This window comes from Narcine bancroftii, chromosome 11, assembly GCF_036971445.1.
Source record: "Narcine bancroftii isolate sNarBan1 chromosome 11, sNarBan1.hap1, whole genome shotgun sequence".
NCBI classification, from domain to species: Eukaryota; Metazoa; Chordata; class Chondrichthyes; order Torpediniformes; family Narcinidae; genus Narcine; species Narcine bancroftii.
The window spans coordinates 42,275,963-42,299,556 of NC_091479.1; the positions used below are offsets into that span (position 1 = coordinate 42,275,963).

The 23,594-nt window shown below is 45.5% G+C and overlaps 1 long non-coding RNA gene across 1 annotated transcript; it reads right to left on the reverse strand.

Moving 5' to 3' along the window:
• Positions 1–11,039: 11,039 nt before the first annotated feature.
• On the reverse strand, positions 11,040–22,622 carry LOC138745304 (uncharacterized). The gene is made up of 3 exons (XR_011346153.1): positions 21,425–22,622; positions 20,842–21,142; positions 11,040–11,122 (listed from the first exon to the last, which is right to left on the reverse strand). It is a non-coding gene; the product is annotated as an uncharacterized lncRNA (long non-coding RNA).
• Between the last annotated feature and the right edge of the window lie 972 nt (positions 22,623–23,594).

A 23,594-nucleotide genomic window follows, 5' to 3' on the forward strand; every position in this document is an offset into this window, starting at 1 on the left:
CAGCGTTCCCTCACCCACATCTCCATGTGCTAAAAGACCAGCAGGTTAACGTCGAACAGTTATGCCCTTCGGACCTCGATGTTGTGCTGACCTATCAATTCCAAGCAAAATAAAAACTAGACCCTTCCTCCTTCATAACCCTCCATTCTTGCAATGGAGGGAGCGCAGAGGAAATTCACCAGGAATGGCAGGAATGACTTATGAGGAAAGATTGCACAAATTGGGATTGTACTCGCTGGAGTTTAGAAGATTGAGAGGGGATCTCATAGAGACATATAAAATTCTGGCAGGACTGGACAGAATGGATGCAGATGGGATGTTTCCAATGGTGGGAAAATCCAGAACCCGGGGCCATGGTTTGAGGATAAGAGGCAAACCATTTAGGACCGAGATGAGGAGGAATTTCTTTACCCAGAGGGTGGTGAATCTGTGGAATTCATTGCCACAGAGGGCAGTAGAGGCAGGTTCATTAAATATATTTAAGAGGGAATTAGATCTATTTCTTCAGTATAAGGGTATTAAAGGTTACAGAGAGAAGGCGGGGACGGGGTACTGAACTTTAAAATCAGCCATGATCTCGTTGAATGGCAGAGCAGGCTCGAAGGGTCGAATGACCTACTCCTGCTCCTATCTTCTATGTTTCCTTCATTCATGTGTCCAAGAAGCCCTTAAATGCCGCTAATATTTCAGCCTGCACCACCACTCCTGGCAAGGCAGTCCTGGCACCCACAACTCTGTGTAAAAACAAGTACCCCTGATATTGCCCCTAAACATTCCTCCCTTTGCTTTGGGCTTCTAGTGTTTGCTTCTCTTATCTGGGTTTCAGGCAGACCAAAGGGCATCTTTCACTGAGATTCTGGTCTTCCAGCAGTTCTGGATGTCTGTCTCTGGATGCTCTGCTCAGGGGACCACCCCACAGTATCTCATCAAGTCCTAGTCTCTGTGTCAGCAGGAATTCCATGCTGACCACTGCCTGATGGCCCTGTGGTCAATAGTCTTTGTCTATGCAACCATTCCCATGAAGGTGATGGGGCAAAGTCCTGCTGACTAGGACATTGTGTGGCATCAGGGCCAGACCAATCTTTCGCAACACCTGAGCCAGGTAGAACCTCAGCAAATAGTGACTTTTCATGCCCTTGCACGTTGTTTCCAAGCACAGCCACACACAATAGCCATGCTGGTTAGGGTTATGCCCCCATTGATTGACGACGTACATGGTCCTCCAGACTCTATCCATTTTGGACCCCCACATGAATAGGAAATGTGTTTTGGGAATTGACAGGGTGGAGGTGTGGGGATGGGCCACACCTGCCTCACGTGCAGCAGTAACAAGAGCTCCTTGCACCTGATGACCAGGTTCTACCGGATTGAGAGAGTTGGGCATCTCTGTGGTTCTCCCTGTCTCCTGGAACTGGGGGTCTCCTTACTGCTCCCCATCTCCTTGAGTTGGTACTTTGTTCTCCACCATCACCACAAGACAACCAAGACCCCTGGATGGAGGGCAGACGCGCAGAGAGATCAGTGAGAATACGGGTAGTTTCAACAGGGTGGGGTCCATCCTGATGCCTGATAACAGGAGGAAACCAACGGGGAAGGAGGATGCAGGGCATTCGATAGCAGGTGGGGCAGGGTGTAGACATGGCAGCTGACTGGAATTGTCAGGGGGATACTGAGACCTGGGAGAGGAGGGGAAGGAGGGTGCAGTTGTGTTCTAATGAGAGAGTGCTGAGGGAGAGGCAACATGGGTGGAACCTCAAGGCAGGGGACCACTCAATTTTTTGCAGGTATGGGCTCTGTAAATAGAATCACAGATATCCAGCAAAGAGCATCTTTGTTCCCCTGCCATCAGGAAAGAGATATAGAGGAATAAAAGCAGAGAAGCCAGGGAGGGAAATAGCTTCTTCCCACAGGCCATGAGATTGACAAGGCAACATGAGCTGGATGGGAGCTAAGAATGAAAAGGTGGAGAGGAATATGGACTGATTACAACAGCACAATCAGCAGGAGAGTGGGGCTGAAGGGCCTGTTTCTGTGTTGTCTATCTGGACCAGCCTTTTGAGTTCAGCTTTAAAAGACCAAACCATTTTTAAATTTAATATCAACGGTATAGAATGAATCAAGAGACAAGATGTATGTCCAGCGGCAAGCGTCGAAGGCACTTCCTGAAACGGAGGCTCTGAAACCACAGGGAGGTTCTAGCCGGAATGAGGCCTGGCTTCCTCTGGAAGGAGGAGAGGAGGCAGGGATAATGTGGGGGAAGGGGTGGGGAGGGGAGGGGGTAGGGATGCCTGCCTCCATTCACCTCCCATTTCCTCTACACTGTACCCCTCCTAATTCCCCTGCCCATTCCCCTCCCCCATCACCTCCCCATTTCCCGTGCCCCGCTCGCCTCCCCCGCTCCCCTCCCCAACCTAACCCTAACAATCCCTAACCTTAACGTTAACACTACCGATACCCTTAAACACTACACCACGTCCCCAACCCTAACTCTTATTTCCACCCTGTCCCCTAAACCTATACCTACGCTGTCCCCTAAACCCAGCCCTAATCCTACCCACCTTCCGCAAACCCCAACTCACACCCCACCTCTACCTCCTACTCCTACCCCCTTCCCCTAAACCTAAAACAAGCCCACTTCCCCAAACTCTAAACCTAACCCTAAACCTCGACCTAACCCGAGCCCACATCTCCTAACTCTAAACCTAACTGTACCTCTACCCGTCCCTGACCCTTATCTTAGTTCTACCCACCTTCCCCAACCTTAAACTAAACCCTACCCCTATCCTCTATACCTACCCCCTTCCCCTAACCCTACCCCATACCCGCACCCCATACCACTACCCCATTACCTACCCCTACCCTCTCACTACCCACTTTCTCCTACCCCCTTCCCCTATCCCTCCTTCCCCTAAGTTAGGGGTAGGAAGGGAAGGGGATGGGAAGGGGAGGAGGGGAAGGGGAGGAGGGGAAGTGTAGGAGGTGAAGGGGAGGAGGCGAAGGGGAGGGGGAAAGGAGAGGGGAAGGGGAGGTGCAGGGAGGAGGGCTGAGTTTAGGGCATAGGTGTGAGGGTAGGTGAAGGGGAAGGTGAGTGGGAGGGGGTTGGAATGGAGGAGAGGTAGGGGAGAAATGGGGGATGGGGGGTAAGTGGGTGAAAGGATATGGAAGAGGTGGGGAATGGAGTTGGCAGGGTCAGAGGGAGAAGGGGAGGGGTTCAGGCCATCATGATGTTGTCCGTCCTCTGTTCAGCTGGGATGTAATGTTCTTCTGGACTCGTGTCTTGTCTCTGAGATCGCTCCTTCTCCTGGGAAGAGAAATACGAGTGATAGAGATGCCGTCTCCGAGGCCTGATCACGATGACTTTGGAGGGCCCCAACTCTTCCCCCATCACCCCCCTCCCTACCCCTGCACACTAGGGCCTTTCTCTTCCTCTGCTTCACCTGAGGAAGTGTGTTATGGAGAAAACCACAATCTATATCTGCAGAGCTCAGAGTACCGTGTCTCCATCAGGCAACACCCTGGTTCACCACGACATGGCAGCAAGATGCTGGACAAATCATGGATGGATCAGTTGAGTCCCTTCAGCTGACCCATCTGAACCTACCCCACAACAATATTACTCTTCCCTCCCTCTCACCAGTACCTTCTGTTTTTCTTTTATTCCTGTCCCTATATTAAAATCTTTTTCATGCCTTTTTTCAACCAGCCTACACTACTACCCATGGCAATGCATTCCAGCCACCCACTACATTCTCTGTGAATAAAATATCACCCTCACATCTTGTCTAAAGTTCCCTCATCTCACCTTATTTAGATGTCCTCTGGTATTCTTGCCCCAGAAATGCACACAATATTCCAAGTGTGGTCTGACTAGAATTTTATACATCTGCAACATTACATCTCAGTTCTTGAACTCAATTCCCTGACTCCTGAAGGCCAGCACACAATTCACCATCTTAAACTCCCTCTCAATTTTCACAACAACCTTGAGCGATTTATGGAGCAGGATCTAAATATTTCTCTGTCCTGCACACTGTTCATAATCCTGCCATTAACCAAGTGCTCTGCCCTCACGTTCTTGTAATCCGCATTCAATAAAGATATTGGTCTATTTGAAGCTAAGTTTAATGGGTCTCCAACCTTCTTTGGAATAACTTATATTCGTGCCCTTGAAAATGACTATGGAAATAAACCTGTACCAGTTGCTTGTTTAAGTACATCTGTATTTACAGGATTCAACTCTATCTGTCACTTCTCTGCAAACTGGATGACCTATGACAACCTTCTACACTGTCTACAACATCTCTACCTCTGTGTCATCCCCTGACGTACCCACCCTTCCACTCCCATCATCATTCATAAAAATCACAAAGAGCTGGGGTCCCAGAGCAGATCCATTTGGAGAGCCACTAGTCATTGTTCCATCTACTACTACCCTCTGCTTTCTGCAGACAAGCCAATTCTGAATCCACACAGCCAAGGCTCCATGGATCCCATGCCTCCTGACGTTCTAAATGAGGCCACTGTGACGACCTTGTCAAGCACCTTACTAAAATCCACGTGCAGCACATACAGACCTTGACCTTCATCTATTTCCTTTGACACCTTCTCGAAATACTCAATTTGACTCGTGATGCAGGATCTGCTCCTCACAAAACTATTCATGAGTTTCCCCAGCATGTTTGTGCATTGCCCTCGGACCCAGCATCTGCAGACTTCCTGGCCAGTCCCTCCCTTACCCCTTCCCAGAGCTTCCGCATCCATTACAACATTAAGCATTGCTGCCCAGTATTGCCCAGTACAGACGTTTGTTAACGTTCTCCACAACCAACTAACCCTTACCCGTACCACACCCATAACTATGGGTGGATTAAATATCCAATTAACTTCTTTCTGAATTAATGCATCAGGAATTTGATGTTGATTCCAATTTTGAATAACTTTTCATAATTCTCGTTCAGCTCCTTTCAATTTAGATCCATTATCAGAACATAATTCTTTTACTTGACCACGTCTAGGAATAAAACACCAAAGAACATTAATAAAAGAGTCTGTATCAAGCAATGACGCTGCTTCAATATGAATTGCTCTCATAGTCAAACAAGTGAAAATAACTCCATATCGTTTTTCAACACTTCGTCCTCACTTTACTTGCAAAGGACCAAAATAATCAATGTCCACGGATGTAAATGGGAATTCATCAGGTGAAACTCTGTCCTGTGGTAAATCTGCCATTTGTTGTTGTCCAGGTTTTCATTCTCTCTGTTAGTCACAAAGAGATGAAACCTCATGATTTCATTATTAATATATTTAAGCACTGATGTTCTATCAGTCCAAAACACAGGATCTGCTAACTCCATCTGTAATTCTCTTCTTAACATAGCGTCCATTTTGCTCACCACAGTAGCAACAGTCAATTCCATTCAAGGTCTGGTGACTGACTTTAATGGAGCCACTCTGGCTTTTCCCATTACAAATCCACCATCTACTCGCACCTGGTTATTTCACAGGACTCAGTAACTGACAGGATCAAAACCATCTTCACTTACATCAGAAAAATGGTGTAACTGAGCAAATGTGGCCACTCCAAAGTCTGTTGACGTCAAAACTTCCAAGTATTTGAAGACGCTCAATCTAATTTTTCCAATCTTGTGTAATGGATTCTGGATTAGTTTCATCCCATCCAAATTTTCTTCTGCACAAAACTGGTATTTGGCCGGGCTGATCATTAGGCTGAATTCGGCCAGTCGGGAGAAGAAGGTGTGCAGGTGAGACTTGTGTTGTGCCCAGTCTCTGCTGGCGACAAGAATGTCATCCAGATAAATGAACACGAAATTCAAATCCCTGCGCACCGTATTCATGAGGTGCTGGAAGGTCTGGGCGGTGTTCTTGAGCCTGAAAGGCATGCATAAAAATTCGAACAAGCCAAAGGGGGTGATGATGGCCGTTTTGGGGATGTCCTCGGGGTGCAATGGGATTTGATGATACACGCACACCAGATCGACCTTGGAGAATACTCTCACACCATGCAGATTGGCCATAAAGTCCTGAATGTGAGGGATGGGGTAACGGTCAGGTACTGTCGTGTCATTAAGCCGTCGATAATCTATGCAGGGTCGCCAGCCATCGGAGGCTTTTGGGAAAAGGTGGAGCAGCGAGGCCCAAGGACTGTCGGAGCGACGAATGATCCCCAGTTCCTGCAGATGCGAGACCTCCTCTTTCGCTATCTGGAGCTTATCTGGCGGGTTCAACAGTAATGTACGATAAACTGTATCAGACACTGTTACACCAGGTTCACAGTTGGGAGAATATTTAACGGTGATATACAGTAGACTTTGGTAGATACTGTGACACCAAGTTTTCAGTAGTGAGAAGGTTTAACAGTGATGTACAATAAACTGTGGAATATACTGTGATTCCAAGTTTACAGCGGGGAGAAGGCTGAACTGTGATGTACGATAAATGGTGGCAAAAACAGTGAAAAATGGGTCAACGTGGGGAGAATGTTTAACGGTGATGTACAGTTGACTTTGGCAGATACTATGACACTGTGTTCACAGTCCTGAGAAGGTTAAACAGAGATGTATGGTAGAATAAGGCAGATTCTGTGACTCCAGGTTTACAGTGGTGAGAAGGTTTAAAAATGATGTACAATAAACTGTGGCAGATACTGTGAAACCTGGTTCACAGTGGGGAGGAGGTTAATGGTGATGTACAGGAGACTACGTAGATACATTGATATTGGGCTCAGAGTGGGAAAAAAAAAGCTTTATTGGCGATGTATGGGAAACTGAGACAGTTACTGTACACCGGGTTCATAGTGGGGAAAATGTTTAACAGAGTTGTACGATAACCTTTGGCGAATAAAGTGACACCAGCTTCATATTGGGGAGAATTTTTAATGATGATGTACACTAAACAGTGGCAGATACAGTAACACCAGGCTCACATTGAGGAGAAGGTTTACTGGTGATGTACGGTAGACTGGCAGGCTCTGTAACACCGAGTTCACAGTAGTGAGAAGGTATAATAGTGATGTACGATAAACTGTGGCAGATACAGTAAAACTGGACTCACAATGGGGAGAAGGTTTAATGGTGATGTGTGGTAAACTTAGGCTGATACTTTAACACCAAGTTAACAGGGGGAGAAGGTTTAACGTTGATGAACGGTAGATTGAGGCATAAGCTAAGAGACAGCATTCACAGTAATGTGAAGGTTTAACAGTGATTTACTATAAACTGTGTCAGATACTGTGACAAGATGGCGCAGAGGGTAGACGTGTGGTTCCACCCATCCCCAGTTAGACTATTAAATGCTCGATTTTAAAAGTTGTAAAAGTGATTAAAAATACTGTTTATAGGCTTTGGAATTGTGGAGGATCAAAATAGCTACAAATGTGAAAAAATCGAAAACTCAGTTCCAGAAGAAATTACCTTGCAAAAGAGTTGAAGAATTGAGGCCGAATTCAAGTTGAAGCAACGGAGTTGTCGACTGGAGTCCCCAAGCCTCAGACGACTCCTGCCCGGCTAAGTATTTAGTCGGCGCCAGCTTAGCGATGAGTTCAGCGGTTTCGACTTGTGCACTCGTGAACACAGGCGTGAGGGCGAGCCAGCTGAATGAGGACAGGCACGTGAGCCTGCAGCATTGCCTGGTGGTCAGGAGAGGTACAGTGTAACATCAGAAGACGCACCTGTGCAGTCGGTGGCCCTACCGGGCATGCACAGTGTGTCGAGGGTCCACAAACCTTTGGAGAAGGTGTGGGATGTGGGGGAGCCTGAGCGACGGTGAACTGACGAGGTCGGCACACTGTGCCAGGTGTCCAGACCTGCAGCAGCTCCAGAAGAGGACCTATTGCTATGGAGGAAGAAGATGCTCAACTTCATTAGAATTTGAAGAACTGGGGACTGTGGCAAAAGAAGGTCAGCCTCAAATGGAGGTGATGGATCCTGGACTGGATTCTGTGTTTCCAATTCTGGAAGGGATTGCTCAGCTCATGGAAGATATGTCAAATATATCAATGCAAATGACTCATCAGATGACTCAAGGATTTTCAGAAATGAAAACTAAAATGAACACTGTGTGTGAAGAAATAACTTTTATGAAGCAAGATATTAATGTAGTTAAGAGTGATGTTACGAGATGGACACGATCAGTGGATACTGTGCAAAATCATTTTAAAAAGATTGAGGAGGCTTTCTTGAATGCAAGAGTCAAGTGGAGCGTAATAGAGAAAAAATGGAAATAGTGGAAGATCCTTTTGTAGATTGGGGGATTCAGAAGAAGGAATTATTGAAGAAGTTTGACTCATTAGAAAACCAAAGTCGTAGAAATAATGTTAAGATAGTAGGTTTTCCAGAAGATATGGAAGGTTCGGATCCAGTGAAGGTTTTGAAGAAATGGATCCCAGAAGTGTAGGGCAGCTAATTTGTTCCAGATGGACTGGAATTAGATCGAGCGAACAGAGAGTTAAGGAAGAAACCGTTTCCAGGCCAATTACCACGAGCAGTTTAGATTCGCTGTTTTAAATATCAAGACAGAGAGATGATCCTCCGATTGGTGGTGCAGAAAACACGGCAAAATCAGGCTCCAATAATGGTTCAAAATAATAGGGTTTTTTTAATGCAGATCTGAGTCAAGAAATTATCAGAAGAGATTGAGAATTTAATTCAGCCTAAGAAAAATTGTGGTGAAAGGGATAAAAATTTGCTTTTCGTTATGCGGCAGTATTGAAAGATTTTTATGGGAATTTTCAATCTCTGTTTTTTGATGATGACCATGATCCTTTAATATTTGCTAATTCATTGTCAGATGTTCGAGGAAATGGGTGATCGTCACCATTGTCACCGAAGAGAAGGGTCAATGGGAATGAAAATGGAAAGATTGGAAAATATGGAAAGAATGGGAAAAAAGTTGAATTGACGCAAAGTCTTCTCGATATTGAAGATCCTGAACAATCAGTGGGACTGGAATCACTGGGTTGAATGTTTTTGTTTCAGGACTTTGTGAAAGTCTGACTGGGGGTGGGTGACACTGAGTCCTTTAGTCACCTGCCACTTGTGGACTTTACCATACCCAGATTTTTAGGGGGCTACTACTTTTGAGTAACTTGTTTTGGGATTGATTTTTCTCTTTTTTTTGGAATTTTTAAAATAGGTGGGATTTGAATACAGTGAGACTTAGAAGGGGTGCATTATTTTATAGTAGGATTCACAATTGTGAGAAGGTTTAACAGTGATATACTATGAACTGTGTCAGATACTGTGACACCAAGTTCACATGAGAATAAGGTTTAATGGTGATGTACGGTATGTTGAGGTAGATAAAGTGATACCAGGTGCACAATGGGGATAATGTTTAACGGTGATGTATGGTAGACTGAGGCAGATACAGTGACACCAGGTTCACAGTGGGGAGAAGGTTTAATGGTGATATACGGGAGACTGAGGCAGATACTCTGCCACCAGGTTCACAGCTGGAGAATGATCAACAATGATGTATGGTAGACTGAGACAGTTACTGTGACACTGGGTTCACAGAAGTGAGAAAGTTGAAAAGTAATGTCCGATAAACTGTGTCAGATACTGTGATACCAGGTTCACATGGGGAGAAGGTTTAACGGTGATCTACGGTATGTTGAAGTAGATAATGTGACACCAGGTGCATAGTGGGGATAAAGTTCAACGATGATGTACGGTAGACTGAGACAGTTACTGTGACGCTGGGTTCACAGCAGTGAAAAGGTTTAACAGTAATCTACGATAAACTGTGTCAGATACAGTGACACCCATTCACAGATGTGTAAAGGTTTAACGATGATGTATGGTAGACTGATAAGAGATAATGAGACAATGGGTTCACAACATTAACAAGGTTCAACAGTCATGTACGATAAACTGTGTGAGATACTGCGACACCAGGTTCAGAGTGGGGAGATGTTTTAACGGTAAAGTACAGTAGACTTTGGCATATACTGTGACACTGAGTTCAGGGCAGTAAGAAGGCTTAATGGTCATGTACATTAAACTGAGGGAGATACTTTAACACCAGGTTCACAGGAGGAAAAGGTTTAATGTTTATGAACAGTAGACTGAGGCAGAAAATGTGAGATGGATTCCACAGGAGTAAGAAGGTTTAACAGTGATTGACTTAAAACTGTGTCAGATACTGTGACATCATGTTCACATTGGGGAGAATGTTTAACAGTGATGTACGGTAAATTGAGATGGATACCGTGACACCGGGTGCACAGTGGGGAAGAGGTTTATCAGTGATGTACGATAGACTGAGATCAATACTGTGACACCAAGTTCACAATAGTGAGAAGGTTTAACGGTGATGTACGGTAGACTGAGGCAGATACTGTGACACCAGGTTTACGGGGAGAATGTTTAATGGTGATATACTGTAAATTGAGATATATACCGTGACACCAGGTTCACAGTGGGGAGAAGGTTTAACGGTGATGGACGGTAGACTGAGGCAGATTCTATTACACCAGGTTCACAGGGGGGAGAAGGTTTAACGGTGATATACTGTAAATTCAGATATATACCGTGACACCAGGTTCACAGTGGGGAGAAGGTTTAACGGTGATGGACGGTAGACTGAGGCAGATTCTATTACACCAGGTTCACAGGGGGGAGAAAGTTTAACAGTGATGTACGATAGACTGAGGCAGAAACTTTGAGACAGGATTCACATTCGTGAGAAGGTTTAACATTGATGTACGATTAACAGTGTCAGATACTTTGACATCAGGTTCATATTGGGGAGAAGGTTTAACGGTGATGTACAGTAGAGAGAGGCAGATACTGTTACACCAGGCTCATTGATTTGTTCATTTATCGTAATTATAAACATTAACTTCCAAACATTCCATAAATTTCAATTCTAATCAGATTTTGTTCATTTAAATAGGTCACCACTAAAAGCCCAAATCGTTTGGTCTCTTAAGTAGACTGCACAAAATGAAATTCTTTACCTGGGTTTGGTTCAACGGCACTTCAGTCTGCTTCATTATTTTTTCAGCCCCTCGTTTTGTGCTTAATGCTTTGCCCACCCGATTCGCCAAATGGGCATCCAACTCTGTCTTCTCAGCTTGACCCAACGTCTCCTCTGTAAACTTAAGCAAACCAAGGAGACCAAAGTTAAAATTTTCACATTGGCATTTTCAAACACAAAAATGACGCTGTGAGTTGCAATTTCACATCAAAATCCCACTTGCTAAACTTGCAAGCAACTGAATTGCATCCAACAGCTGGAAAATTGCAAGAGAACTGCTTGGTTAAAGCAAAAATTCCACCCAGTCACCCCATTAAAGGCCTCCAAGTTAACAACAGATAGCAACCTGAAAGTTAAATACAAAGATCTGTATCAGGAATATTAACAGGCTTTAAAAAAAAAATCATTTCCACTATTGAAAGAAAACTCCTCAGGGAACACCAGGCTCTTGTTGAACAATTCCTGTTATATTCCTCAAAATGGTTTGAATCTTGATTTCAAGCAGAGTCATTTGGTGAGATTGTTGGTCCAGAACAAACCCTGCCCACACACTCCCTTAAATACCTGCAAAGTCGTGGCTCAGCTCTGCTCCATGCTAAAGCTATCAAGCTTTTCTGAAGAGATAACAGACTTCAGATGCTGGTACGTTGAATCACAAAAACATTAATTCTTCCCTGAACAACAAACCTCTATCTGAAAACCAACAAGAACCTTCCCGAGTGGTAAATATCAACAAGACATAATATCATGTAACCGTACATGTCTTTGACTGTACTAGTTGGAGTACAGAAGGATAAGGGGGACCTCAGAGGCATTTAAAATGCTGGAAGGCCTGGACAGAGTACATATGGCAAAGATATTTCCATTGGTAGGGGATTCTAGGACAGGAGAGCATAATTTCTGGATAAAAGGGTGTCAATTTAAAATAAATGTGGAAAAATTGATTTTGTCAATGGGTCGTGAAACCCATGTGAGGTCATTGGATGTATTTAAGGCAGAGATTAACAGGTATTTGATATGTCAAAGAATTAAGGGTAACGGGGAGAGAGCTGGGCAGTGGGGCTGAGTGGAAGAATGGTGGAACAGACTCAACGGGCCTACTTCTGCTCCTATATCTTGTGATCTATATCCTGCTGGAGACCTAGACAACCCTCCTCTTGCATTCCATTCTTAGAAAACAGTCTGCATCGTGGTTTTATGTCACATGAACCCATTTCCGATTGAATCCCATGTTACAAATAACCCAATGGAAATTCTGCATTGAGAGGACTGCAGCTTCCTCATTTTAAAAATTGTTATGGAGCAGCTCAAATGAGATTTCTTGCTTCTTTATTTGAAAGGGTTAAAATAGAATCAAATAAAATAGGAGAGGGAAAAGCAGAAGAATTTATGTACAACTGGGAATCAAAATTAATGGTTGGTGATAAAAATACACAATTGTTGAAACATTTGATTAATATATGGAATAAAATAAATGATGTAATTGGTGTAAGTGGATGTACATCACCCAGAATTGCTTTGATTCAAAATCCTCATTTCTTTTTCAAAGGATCATCAATTTCTGGATAGCGGGTTTCGTAAGGGAATTATAAATGTTGAAGATTGTTATAAAAGGGGTCAATTAATGTCATTTGAGCAACTGAGAAATAAATATCGTATACTCATCGCAAGTTTTTTTGCTATTTCCAACTTAGAGCATATTTGAAGGATAAGTTAGGACCAACCATGTTGTACTGAAATAGAAATTCTTTATAAGAGGAATTGTTAAAAAAAAATATTTGATGATGTCATCTTTATTACAAGTAGGAACTTTTAAATGAGGAGTTCATAAGTTGAGACAAAGGTGGGAAATGGATCTGAATAATTTAATTGATTGGCAAATATGGGGACATCCATATAAGGATCTCAATGCAAGACATAAATTAGTTCAGTATAATTGTTTTTACATCAGTCATGTCAGCAGATGTCAGCAAGGATTTTATCTGAAAGCTGCACCTCGAGTCAGGTGATTCAGGCTATTGGATTTGAAAAGCTCCTCAGGAAGCTGATTTCCAATAGAGATCACATGATCCAGGGGAGTTGCATTAATTCACTTCAACTCAGCAGTCTGGAACTATTGACCAGAATTCCACACTGCAGCAGTGAGGAAGGAATTCACAACTATTTTTTTTTCCACAGTTACTTCTTTCACCAGTGAAATTGAATAGAATAAAATCAGAATTATCAGATCAATGTTTTAGGTGTGGTGAAGATGTTGCAACTTTCTTGCATTCAACTTATCTTTGTCCTAATGCAAGATCTTTTTGGGGAGAATTACAATATTAATGGAACAAGTTATAGGAGATATTTTTCCGCAGAATCTGACCTTATTTTTATTCGGAAATATTGAAGGAACAAGGTTCATCAGTGATGTACGATATACTGTGGCAGATACTGTAACACTGGGTTCACAGCAATGAGAAAGGTTAACAGTGATGTACAATAAACGACAGCAGATGCTGTGGCATCAAGTCAACAATGGGGAAAAGGTTTAATGGTGATGTACGATATAATATGGCAAATACAGTGTCACTGGATTAACAGTTGAGAGATAGATCAACGGTGATGTACGGTAGACTGAGCCAGATACTGTGACACCAGTTACACAGTGGGGAGAAAGTTTAACAGTGATATACAGTAGACAGAGGCAGGTACTGTGACACCGAGTTCACAGTAGTGAGAAGGTTTAAGAGTGATGTACAATAAACTGTGGCAGATACTGTGACAACAGGTTCACAGTGGGGAAGAAGTTTAACGATGATTCACGTCACACTGTTGCATATTCAGTTATACTGTGTTCACAGTGTGGAGAACGTTTAATGGTGATGTACGGTAGACTGGGTCAGAAACTGTGACACTGGGTTCAGAGCAGTTAAAAGGTTTAACAGTGATGTATATACAGGATCACAGTGAGGTGTAGGTATAATGGGGATAGAAACATAGAAGATAGGAGCAGGAGTAGGTCATTCGACCCTTCGAGCCTGCTCCGCCATTCAACGAGATCATGGCTGATCTTAAAGTTCTGTACCCCGTCCCCGCTTTCTCTCCGTAACCTTTAATACCCTTATACTGAAGAAATATATTTAATTCCCTCTTAAATATATTTAATGAACCTGCCTCTACTGCCCTCTGTGGCAATGAATTCCACAGATTCACCACCATCTGGGTAAAGAAATTCCTCCTCATCTCGGTCCTAAATGGTTTGCCTATTATCCTCAAACCATGGCCCCGGGTTCTGGATTTTCCCATCCTTGGAAACATCCCATCTGCATCCATTCTGTCCAGTCCTGCCAGAATTTTATATGTCTCTATGAGATCCCCTCTCAATCTTCTAAACTCCAGCGAGTACAATCTCAATTTGCTCAATCTTTCCTCATAAGTCATTCCTGCCATTCCAGGTATCAGCCTGGTGAATCGCCTCTGCACTCCCTCCATTGCAAGAACATCCTTCCTTAGATAAGGTGACCAAAACTGCACACATTACTCCAGGTGGGGTATCACCAAGGCCCTGTACAGCTGCAGTAAGGTATCCTTGTTCCTGTACTCAAACCCTCTTTATATGAAGGCCACATACCATTTGCCTTTTTAACCGCCTGCTGTACCTGCATGCTCGCCTTCAGAGACTGGTGTTCAAGTACCCCTAGGTCTCTCTGCACTTCCCCATCTCTTAATCTATTGCCATTCAAATAGTAATCTGTCCTCCGGTTTGTATTACCAAAGTGGATAACCTCACATTTATCCACATTATAGTGCATTTGCCATGTATCTGCCCAGTCCCTCAATTTATCCAAATCACACTGGAGCCTCCTGACCCACTCTTCCGTGCACACAACCCCTCCTAGCTTAGTGTCATCTGCAAATCTGGAGATATTAAAACCAATCCCCTCATCCAGATCATTAATGTAAATTGTGAACAGCTGGGGTCCCAGTACAGATCCCTGTGGCACCCCACTGGTCACCGCCTGCCACTCAGAAAACAAGCCATTTATCCCAACTCTCTGTCTTCTACCTGCCAGCCAGTTCTCAATCCACATCAATACTTTGCCCCCAATCCCATGAGCCTTGATTTTGGAAGCCAGTCGTTTATGCGGGACCTTATTGAAGGCCTTTTGGAAGTCCAGGTACACCACATCCACTGGCTCTCCCCCATCTATTTTACCTGTCACCATCTCAAAGAATTCCAATAGATTTGTCAAACACAATTTACCTTTTGTAAATCCATGTTGACTCTGTCCGATCCCTTCTCTGCTAGTCATATGCTCCGCTATTACCTCCTTAATAATGGATTCCATAATTTTGCTCACTACTGAAGTAAGGCTCTACGGCCTATAATTCCCTGCTTTTTCTCTACCCCCCTTTTTAAATAGTGGGGTAACATTAGCTACCCTCCAATCCATGGGCACTGATCCTGAGTCTATTGAGTTCTGGAAAATAATTCTTAAAGCATCTGCTATCTGAATGGCCACTTCCTTAAGTACCCTAGGATGTAGATTTTCAGGCCCTTGGGATTTATCTGCGTTCAATCCCATAAATTTCTCAAGACCATGTCCTTAGAGATACTGATTTCTTTCAGTTCCTCCCTTGCATTAGTCTCTATGTTTCCCAACATCCTTGGGAGGTTATTTGTATCCTCTCTTTTGAAAACAGAATGATTTCTAGAATTGATTATTTTTTAATTTCAGCACATTTGCAGGATAGGGTTACATCTGTGGATTATAAGGCAAGACTGGTTTCGGACCATTCATTATTATTATTAGAATATCAGAGTTGACAGGATGTTCAGAGAGCTCCAAGATGGAGATTCAATACTATGTTACTGCAAAAAACGGAATTTATTAGTTATTTAAAACAACAAATTGAGGTTTTTATTAGTAATAATACTAATTCTGTTTCTAGTCAATTTGTTTTATTGGATGCAATGAAAGCTTTTTTACGAGGTCAAATTATTAGTTATGCTTCTAAAGTAAAGAAAGAGAGAATTAAAGAGATTGAAGATTTAGAGAAAAAGATAACTGTTACTGAAAAAGAATTTCAAAAAAAATGCTACTGAAACGCAAAAGAATCAGTTAACTAATTTAAAATTTAAATATAATGAATTACAAACTTATCGGTTTAAATGTTTAATGAACCGAACTAAACATAAATTTTATGAATGGGGTGAGAAATCTTATAAAGTTCTGTCATGGCAGTTAAAAAAGGAACAATTATGTAGAATTATACCAGTAATTAGAAAGAAATCGGGTATTAATTTTAGTCAAAAGGAAATTAATGAGGAATTTTATAATTTTTATTAAAAATTATGTACTTCAGAATGTAAAGATGTAACTGAGGATGCTATAGATTCTTTTTTGAAAAATATTAAATTGCCACAATTGAATCAAGAAGACAGACAGGAGTTAGATAAATCCTTTACAGAAAAGGAAATAGAAACGGCCATAAGAGATATGCCAAATGGAAAGGCACCTGGTGAAGATGGGTTTTCTATAGAGTTTTATAAATCTTTTTATGCTGATATATTTCCTATATATAAGGATGTTTTACAACAAATTTATGACACTTTTCGATTACCCAAGTCTTGTTCCAATGCAATAATTACAGTTATACCAAAAAAAGATAAAGTTCCTTTACAGGTTTCTTCTTAGTTTTGCCAGGGTGGGGTCCATACAGGAGCCTGATAACAGCAGGGAACCCGTGGAAGGGGATGGAGGGCATTCGATTGTGCACCAGCAGGACACTGCTGAGGGTACGGATTCCCTCGGGCTCTCGAGGGTAGAAGGCGCTGGTTATTCCAATGGTTTAGGTGAGGCAGGGTCCAAATTAGAGCTGGCGCAGGTCATCAAGGGTCGACATAACAGGTGCCTGGAACTGTCATGAGGATACTAAGGGCTGGTAGAGGTAGGTAAGGAGGGGGTAGTTGTGTTCCGACGAGGGATTGCTGAGTGAGAGGCCACATGGATGGGACTTTGAGACAAGGGGCCTCTGACTGTCCAGGGATGGGGCCTGTAATTAGACCCGCAGACATCCAGCACACAGCATCTTTGACCCACTACCATCAGGAAGGAGATATGGAGGAACAAAATCAGGCTGACAGGCAGGGAAATAATTTATTCCCACAGGCCGTGAGATTGACAAAGCAATGCGAGTTGAATGGGTCCGTGGAATGAAAAGGTTGAGAGGGATATGGACTGTTTGCAAGCAGCTTGGCCATCAGAAAAGATGGGCTAAAAGGACTGTTTCGGAGTTGTCTATCTGGACCAGTCTTTTGAATTGAATATTTAAAAAATTCATGACAGGCTGGACTATCATTTTAGATGGTGATTTTAGATTGACACATGCAGCCCGGAAACAGGCCTTTTCAGCCTATGAGCCACAACCACTCAATTACACCAATGACCTACAACCCCTGGTACATTTTAAATGGTGGAAGGACCAGGAGCAACTGGTGGAAATGCACGCAGACACAGGAAGAATGTAGAACTCCCCAGAGACAGTGTCAAATTTGAACCCGGCTTGCTGCCCCCTTAACAGCGTTGTTCTAACCGCGACGCTAACCTTGCCACACTCAATGATTCCCAGGATTCTTCCTCCTACTTTCCATGAGCTGTGATTGCTACCAAATCCAGGGCCCTTGTTTCCCTGAGGCTCTGACCCCTCCCCAGTGACTCTGTCCCCAATGCCTCTAATTGGCCGGATGATCATCACTCTCTTTCCTGGCTCTCACCCAAACTTTTTCACCCCAATTCCACCACCTACAACTCCCTTGTCATGTTCCACCCATTTACCCATAGGACCAAGTGTAACGAGGTGGGGGCAGGTCCAGGCTGTAGTCACATAGCTTGTCGAAGGACAAGTGAGAGCAGGAGTCCTGAGGCAAGAGGTGGAGAGCAGTGTGTACTGTGGCAGCCAGCTGTACAGGGGCACAGTCTCCAGGGTGTGGGGAGAGAGAGAGGACTCGCTCAGATGGGACAGATGTCCCAGTGCAAAGGTTTAGGGAACTCCCCAGCTCGGTGAAGGACTGGGATGCTGCCACTGGCAAGGAGATTGGACCTCTGCCCTCTCCATATCTCCACCGTCTTGGGGTCCTAGGAGTAGCACAGGTTCTAAGGCCTGTCGGTGGGGGAAGGGGAGGTGCAGGAACTGGGGTGAGGCAGTTCTGATGCGTGATCGATTTGAGATGGGCCAAGTGAGAGTATCGGTTCAGTGGGAGGACAGACATGATGGGGAATGGGCCTTTGGGACAGGCCCAGGGGAGGGCTGGGGCTTCAGGATGAGTCTTGTGGGGAGGCGGGGGCTTTGGGGACCAGCCAGTGAAGGACAATGGCTTTGGGAATGGACCTGGCGGGGGTCAGGGGCTTTGGGGAGGGAAAAGTGGGGAATAGGGTTTGTGGGAGGACCTGTTGGACAAAAGAATTAGTGACAGACCGAGTTGGGAATGGTATTGTGGACGGACTCAGAGGGAGATTGGATTTTGTTTGGACCCGGTGGTGATGCGATTGGTAACGGATCCAATGGGGGATGGTATTGGGGACTGATCCGGCGGTGGACGGTATTGGGGTTGGACCCAGTGGGGGAAGAGATTAGGGATGGATGCAGTGGGGGAATGGATTGGGGATGGACTTGTCGGGTGACGGGATTTTGGATGGACCCAGCGAGGACAGGATTGGGGATGGACCCGGCAGGGAACGGTATTTGGGACAGATCCGGCAGGGGACGGTATTGGGGTTGGACCCAGTGCAGACGTGATTGTGGATGGTCCCGGCGAGGGATAATATTGAGGATCGACCTGGTGGAGAGTTTTGGAGATGGACCCGGTGGGGAATGGACCCGGCAGGGGACTGCATTGACTCCGTCTTCAATGCCTGACACAATCTTTACCGGATGATCACAGCCGGCTGATCACCGCTCTCTTTCCCAGGTTTCACCCAAACTTTCTTACCCCAATTCCATGACCTACAACCCCCTCGTCATGTCCCACCCACTTACCCACAGGGCCAAGGGTAATGAGGAGGGGGAAGCTCCTGGCTGTAGTCACACAGCTCATTGAAGGACAAGTGGGAGCAGGAGTCCTGGGACAAGAGTTGAAGGGCAGTGTGTACTGTAGCAGCCAACTGAATTGGGCCACATTCTCCAGGGTGGGGGGAGAGAGAGGCCTGGCTCAGATGGGTCAATTGACCCAGTGCCAAGGGTCAGGGGATTCCCCAATTTGGTGAAGGTATGGAATGCTGCCACCAGGAAGGAGATAGATCACTGCCCTCCCCACATCTCCACTGTCTGGGTGTCCCAGGAGCAGCTCTGATTCCAAGGCCTGTGGGTGGGGAAGGGGGAGGTTCAAGAACTGGGGTGGGGTAGTTGTGATGGGTGATCGATTGGAGAGGGTCCCAGTGAGGGAACCGGTCTGGTGGGAGGACAGACCTGATGGCGATGGGCCTTTGGTTGCAGATCAATTGGGGTGGGGGTGCGGGGACGGGCTGGGCATGTTGAGGGACAGTGGCTTGTTTAAGGTCTTGGTGGGAGACAGGAGCTCTGGGGACAGTCCAAGCAATGGGTGGAGCATTGGGGACAGGCCCAGTGGGGGACAGAGGCTTTGGGGACGGGACTGGTGGGGGATAGGGACTTTATTGACAGGATCGGGGGTGAACAGGGTTTTGGGGACGATCTCAGCAGGGGAGGGGTTTGGGGATGGGCCTGGTGGGAGATGGGGGCTTTGGGGATGGGCCTGGTGGGTGACAGGGGACAGTATTGAGGATGGACCCAGAGGACGGAGACCACCCCTGGATCTCCAGTTCACCATCGGGTCACTCATCTTGGCCCACGGACCTGCTTTGATCTGCGGGAACCTGAATTCGATGCAGTTGAGGTTCATCTCCCAGATATGCTCCTCGGCTGAGAAACCACCTTCACCTCTGGCTCGGGGTGGGGGCAGCAGGAGGGTGACAAGGGGAGGGGATACAGTGTATGCCTACCAGGTCAGGGACATAGGATGAGCCCAAGAACTGGGGTGGTGGTGAAGGCTGAAACCTTCGGGGCATTTAAGAGTCTCTGAGTCACATGGATGAAAGAAGAATGGAGGGTTATGAGGGAGGAAGGGGTTAGTTATTTTTATTTTGGTTGGAATACATCGGTCGGTACAACATCGAGGGCCGAAATGCTTGTACTGTGCTCTCGTGTTCTACGTTAAACCTGTCAGTCTTTCAGCAAGCGGAGATGTTGGGGAGGGAACGCTGCCAACTGGCACATTCCAGGCTGCAGGAGTACATGCTGAGGGATGGATGGAGGCTTGGCACAGCCAAAACGAAGGCACTATGGGGATGGATCATAACCCTCTCATTACCGGGCATTGAGAGGCTGAGACCAAGGGGAACTCCTCCAACAGCAGAGGGGAGCTGTAACCACACGGTATCAAAGTGGTGGCAATGAAGGTAAACAGAGACGTATGCAGCAATATGTAGTGAAGGGAATATCTGGATACAACAGGAGGAGGAGAAAAGACTTGGAACAGCCTTCCTCTTTGGAAATAATTTGTGAATAAAGTCAATTTCGCTGAGTGGTGGGGGGTGGGTGGTGGTAGTGGGATGAGAAAAGCCCTACTCAGTCAACTTTACTTCATGAGATACTTTCTCCGATCCAGGAAATCTCTTCTGCACCCACTCCAAAGTACAACCTCAAATTTATTACCCTTGGATAGCACAAGTACGACCTGATAAAACAGAGTTCTTGGGGTAAACACACGCAAACACACAACCAAGCCCTCACACAACAGACAAATAATACATGTGGAGCATGTCCAGAAAAATAACTCACTATTGTTGAATATATAGCAGAGTGGAGGAGTATTTGTATGAGCAGCTCATCAATTGTTCCACGTTCTCCCTGTTTGGAGGAAGCAGCTGTTCCTGGGCCTCGTGGTACCGGCTCTAAAATTCCTGGATCTCTTTCCCAACAGGAATAGCTGGATGATGCTGTTGGCCGGGTGAAGGGGTCCTCGATGATTTTGTCAATGATCGTAGTGGATCACATTGATATTTGGGGTGGTGGGGGGGTGGGCGGCAGGAGGGTGTCCCCAGTGTTGCTCTAGGCCTCTTTAGGTCCAGTGGAATGTCTTCTGATCATTTAAAAAAAATATTTGTAAATCCACAAAGAATTCACACAATTAATAATAATACAAATCAAATATAAATACATGTTAAAAGAAAGAATAAAGAAATCCCCCCCCCCATAAACCACCCCATCCCCCCTCTATCCCCGTGCCAAAAGAAAAAAGAAGAAAAATGAGGACAAGGGACCCCCCAAACAGGAGCGCCGATTACTTTAATGTTCCTTTTCATAAACTGAGGCCTTAAGGAGAAAGGGAATGTCAAAGTTTCATTTAAATATTCACACCCACCCTTTGTAAATATGGGCTCCATATTCTTCCACAATATATGGTTGTTGCGGCTCACTAACCGGGATGCAAACCAGTACACAAGATGGCTGACGAACGCAGTGACTGAGCAGATCCCACGAGAACCAACAACCTTCGTCCCAGGTGACATCCTGCACGGCGGGAAGCAATGAGCATTGGTGGGAACACCCACCAATCCGAGGCTGGCTCTGCCGTCTCAAAAGACCTGTCCTCAGCAGTGGGAGAGTATATAAGCAGAGCTGCCAGTTCAACAAACCAGTCTTTGACTTCGACTTCTTGGGTGTGTATCGTTCATTCCACACTTCACGGTAAGTGTGCTGGATATTGTTGCGAAGCAAGAGACTTTAACCATCGACCACCTCAAGCCAGCAAATTGGTCTCCACTCAGCCCCCATGACGCAGATATAGGCGATCAAAAGCAGCGAACAGCGCTCCAATCACTGGTTCTGGGGAGGTGGGGGATCATGCTAACTGGGATCCCCCCTGTGCACAAGATGACTGACGAACCTGATGACCACGCAGAGTCAACAGGGACCAACAACTTTCGACCCAGGGGACAACCCGCACAACAGTAATCAACAAGGACAGGAATACTGACTAATTGGAGGCCGGCGCTGATATGACATAATTCCAGTCGACAGCAGCAGGGAGAGAATAGAAGTAGAGCTGCCAGTGTAATAAAGGAGTCTTTAACTTTGATTTCTTGAGTGTGTGTCCTTCTTTCCACCCTTCACAGTAGCGCGCACACTCCAATTTCACATCGAATGGTCTTGCTCATCTTACATCGGGAGTCATGTGTCCAGTTTCCTTATCTGAAGAATGAGAAGTGCACAAAAATTATCAGATTTGTTTCTGGGATGTTTTAACCGGGTGATAGGAGGAACGTTTGAATATGGATCTCTTTCTCATTGGAAAAAAAGAAGATGGCCTTACAACATTATGAGGGGACACAGCAGCACGGATCGAGAGAGGATAATGCAAAGGAGCTGAACACCAAGTGTCACAATTTCCCAATAACTGATCAGCTGCTTGGACTTTAAGAAATGTCTTTAATGAAAATGTAATATCCTTGGAATTCTCTACCCTGTTGAAGGTTCATTTAAAATTGGGATCCATGGACATGTGATGAGTTTACTGTCATACACATTCGTAGAGGGATCAGATGCATCGAACTGAGATGCAGATACTTTGAAAAAAGTAACAGACGTTAAATTGGAAGCAGTAATTAATTTGAAGGAAAGATTGAGAATAAATAGTCTCCCTTGTATTTCTTCAGATCAGAGGAATCCTGGAGCCAGGACAAAGTGATCTTATGAAATCTAAGGTTTTGATTGTTGTTGGGGTAGTTGTAAATGGATGGGCTGAAGGGGCTCCTGCTCCTTCGACTGCCTGTTTTCTGTCTTGCGAAGCTGATTGGGTGCACCTGTGTGTTCGCTCGCTCACTGATTGGTTGCTTCAGTTGCGCCAGCCAATGGGATGATTCGGAGGGGCTGCTATCTGATTGGACGCTGAAGTCGGGTTGGATTGATGGGCAGTTTCGCGGGCTGATTGGCTCGTGCAGTGGGGAGGCGGGACGTTGGCGGCGTCGTCGTCTGCTCGGGATCCATCGCGTCTGCTCGGGATCCATCGCGTCTCCGCGGGCGCTAAAGAGAAGAAGTTGGCGACGGCGCCGGGATCATCCTCAGCCGCGCGGTCCAGGGAAAACGGGCAACCAGCAGCCCGTTGGGCCCCACCTGGGAGTGGCCGGTACCGGCCAGGTGTTTGAGTGGAGCCGAGGCGTCGGTGCGAGGCCTGATGGCGCCGACAGGGCGAGGCCGCAGGCCGCGAGGTAACTTGCAGAGGGAGGGGGCGGGGGCAGAAGCTTGGCAAGTCTGGTTGGCGCATGCGTGGTGACTTCGCGCATGTGCGGCTGATTTGGATGTGCCGACGGGGCAACTAAGCGAACCGTTTGCGCAAGCGCATGCGCACAGAAATTAAGAAGGTTGCCCCCAGCCGATGGACCCCGAAGCGTTGAGTCGATCCGCACATTTTGGGTCTTTCGTGTCCTGTGTCTCTGTTCTCGTTTGTCAAATCATTTGATTTTAAAAATAGGCTCTAAGACTTCAGGGCTCCTCGCACTGGGTCAAAACCCCGACTTGCGACCATTGTGGAA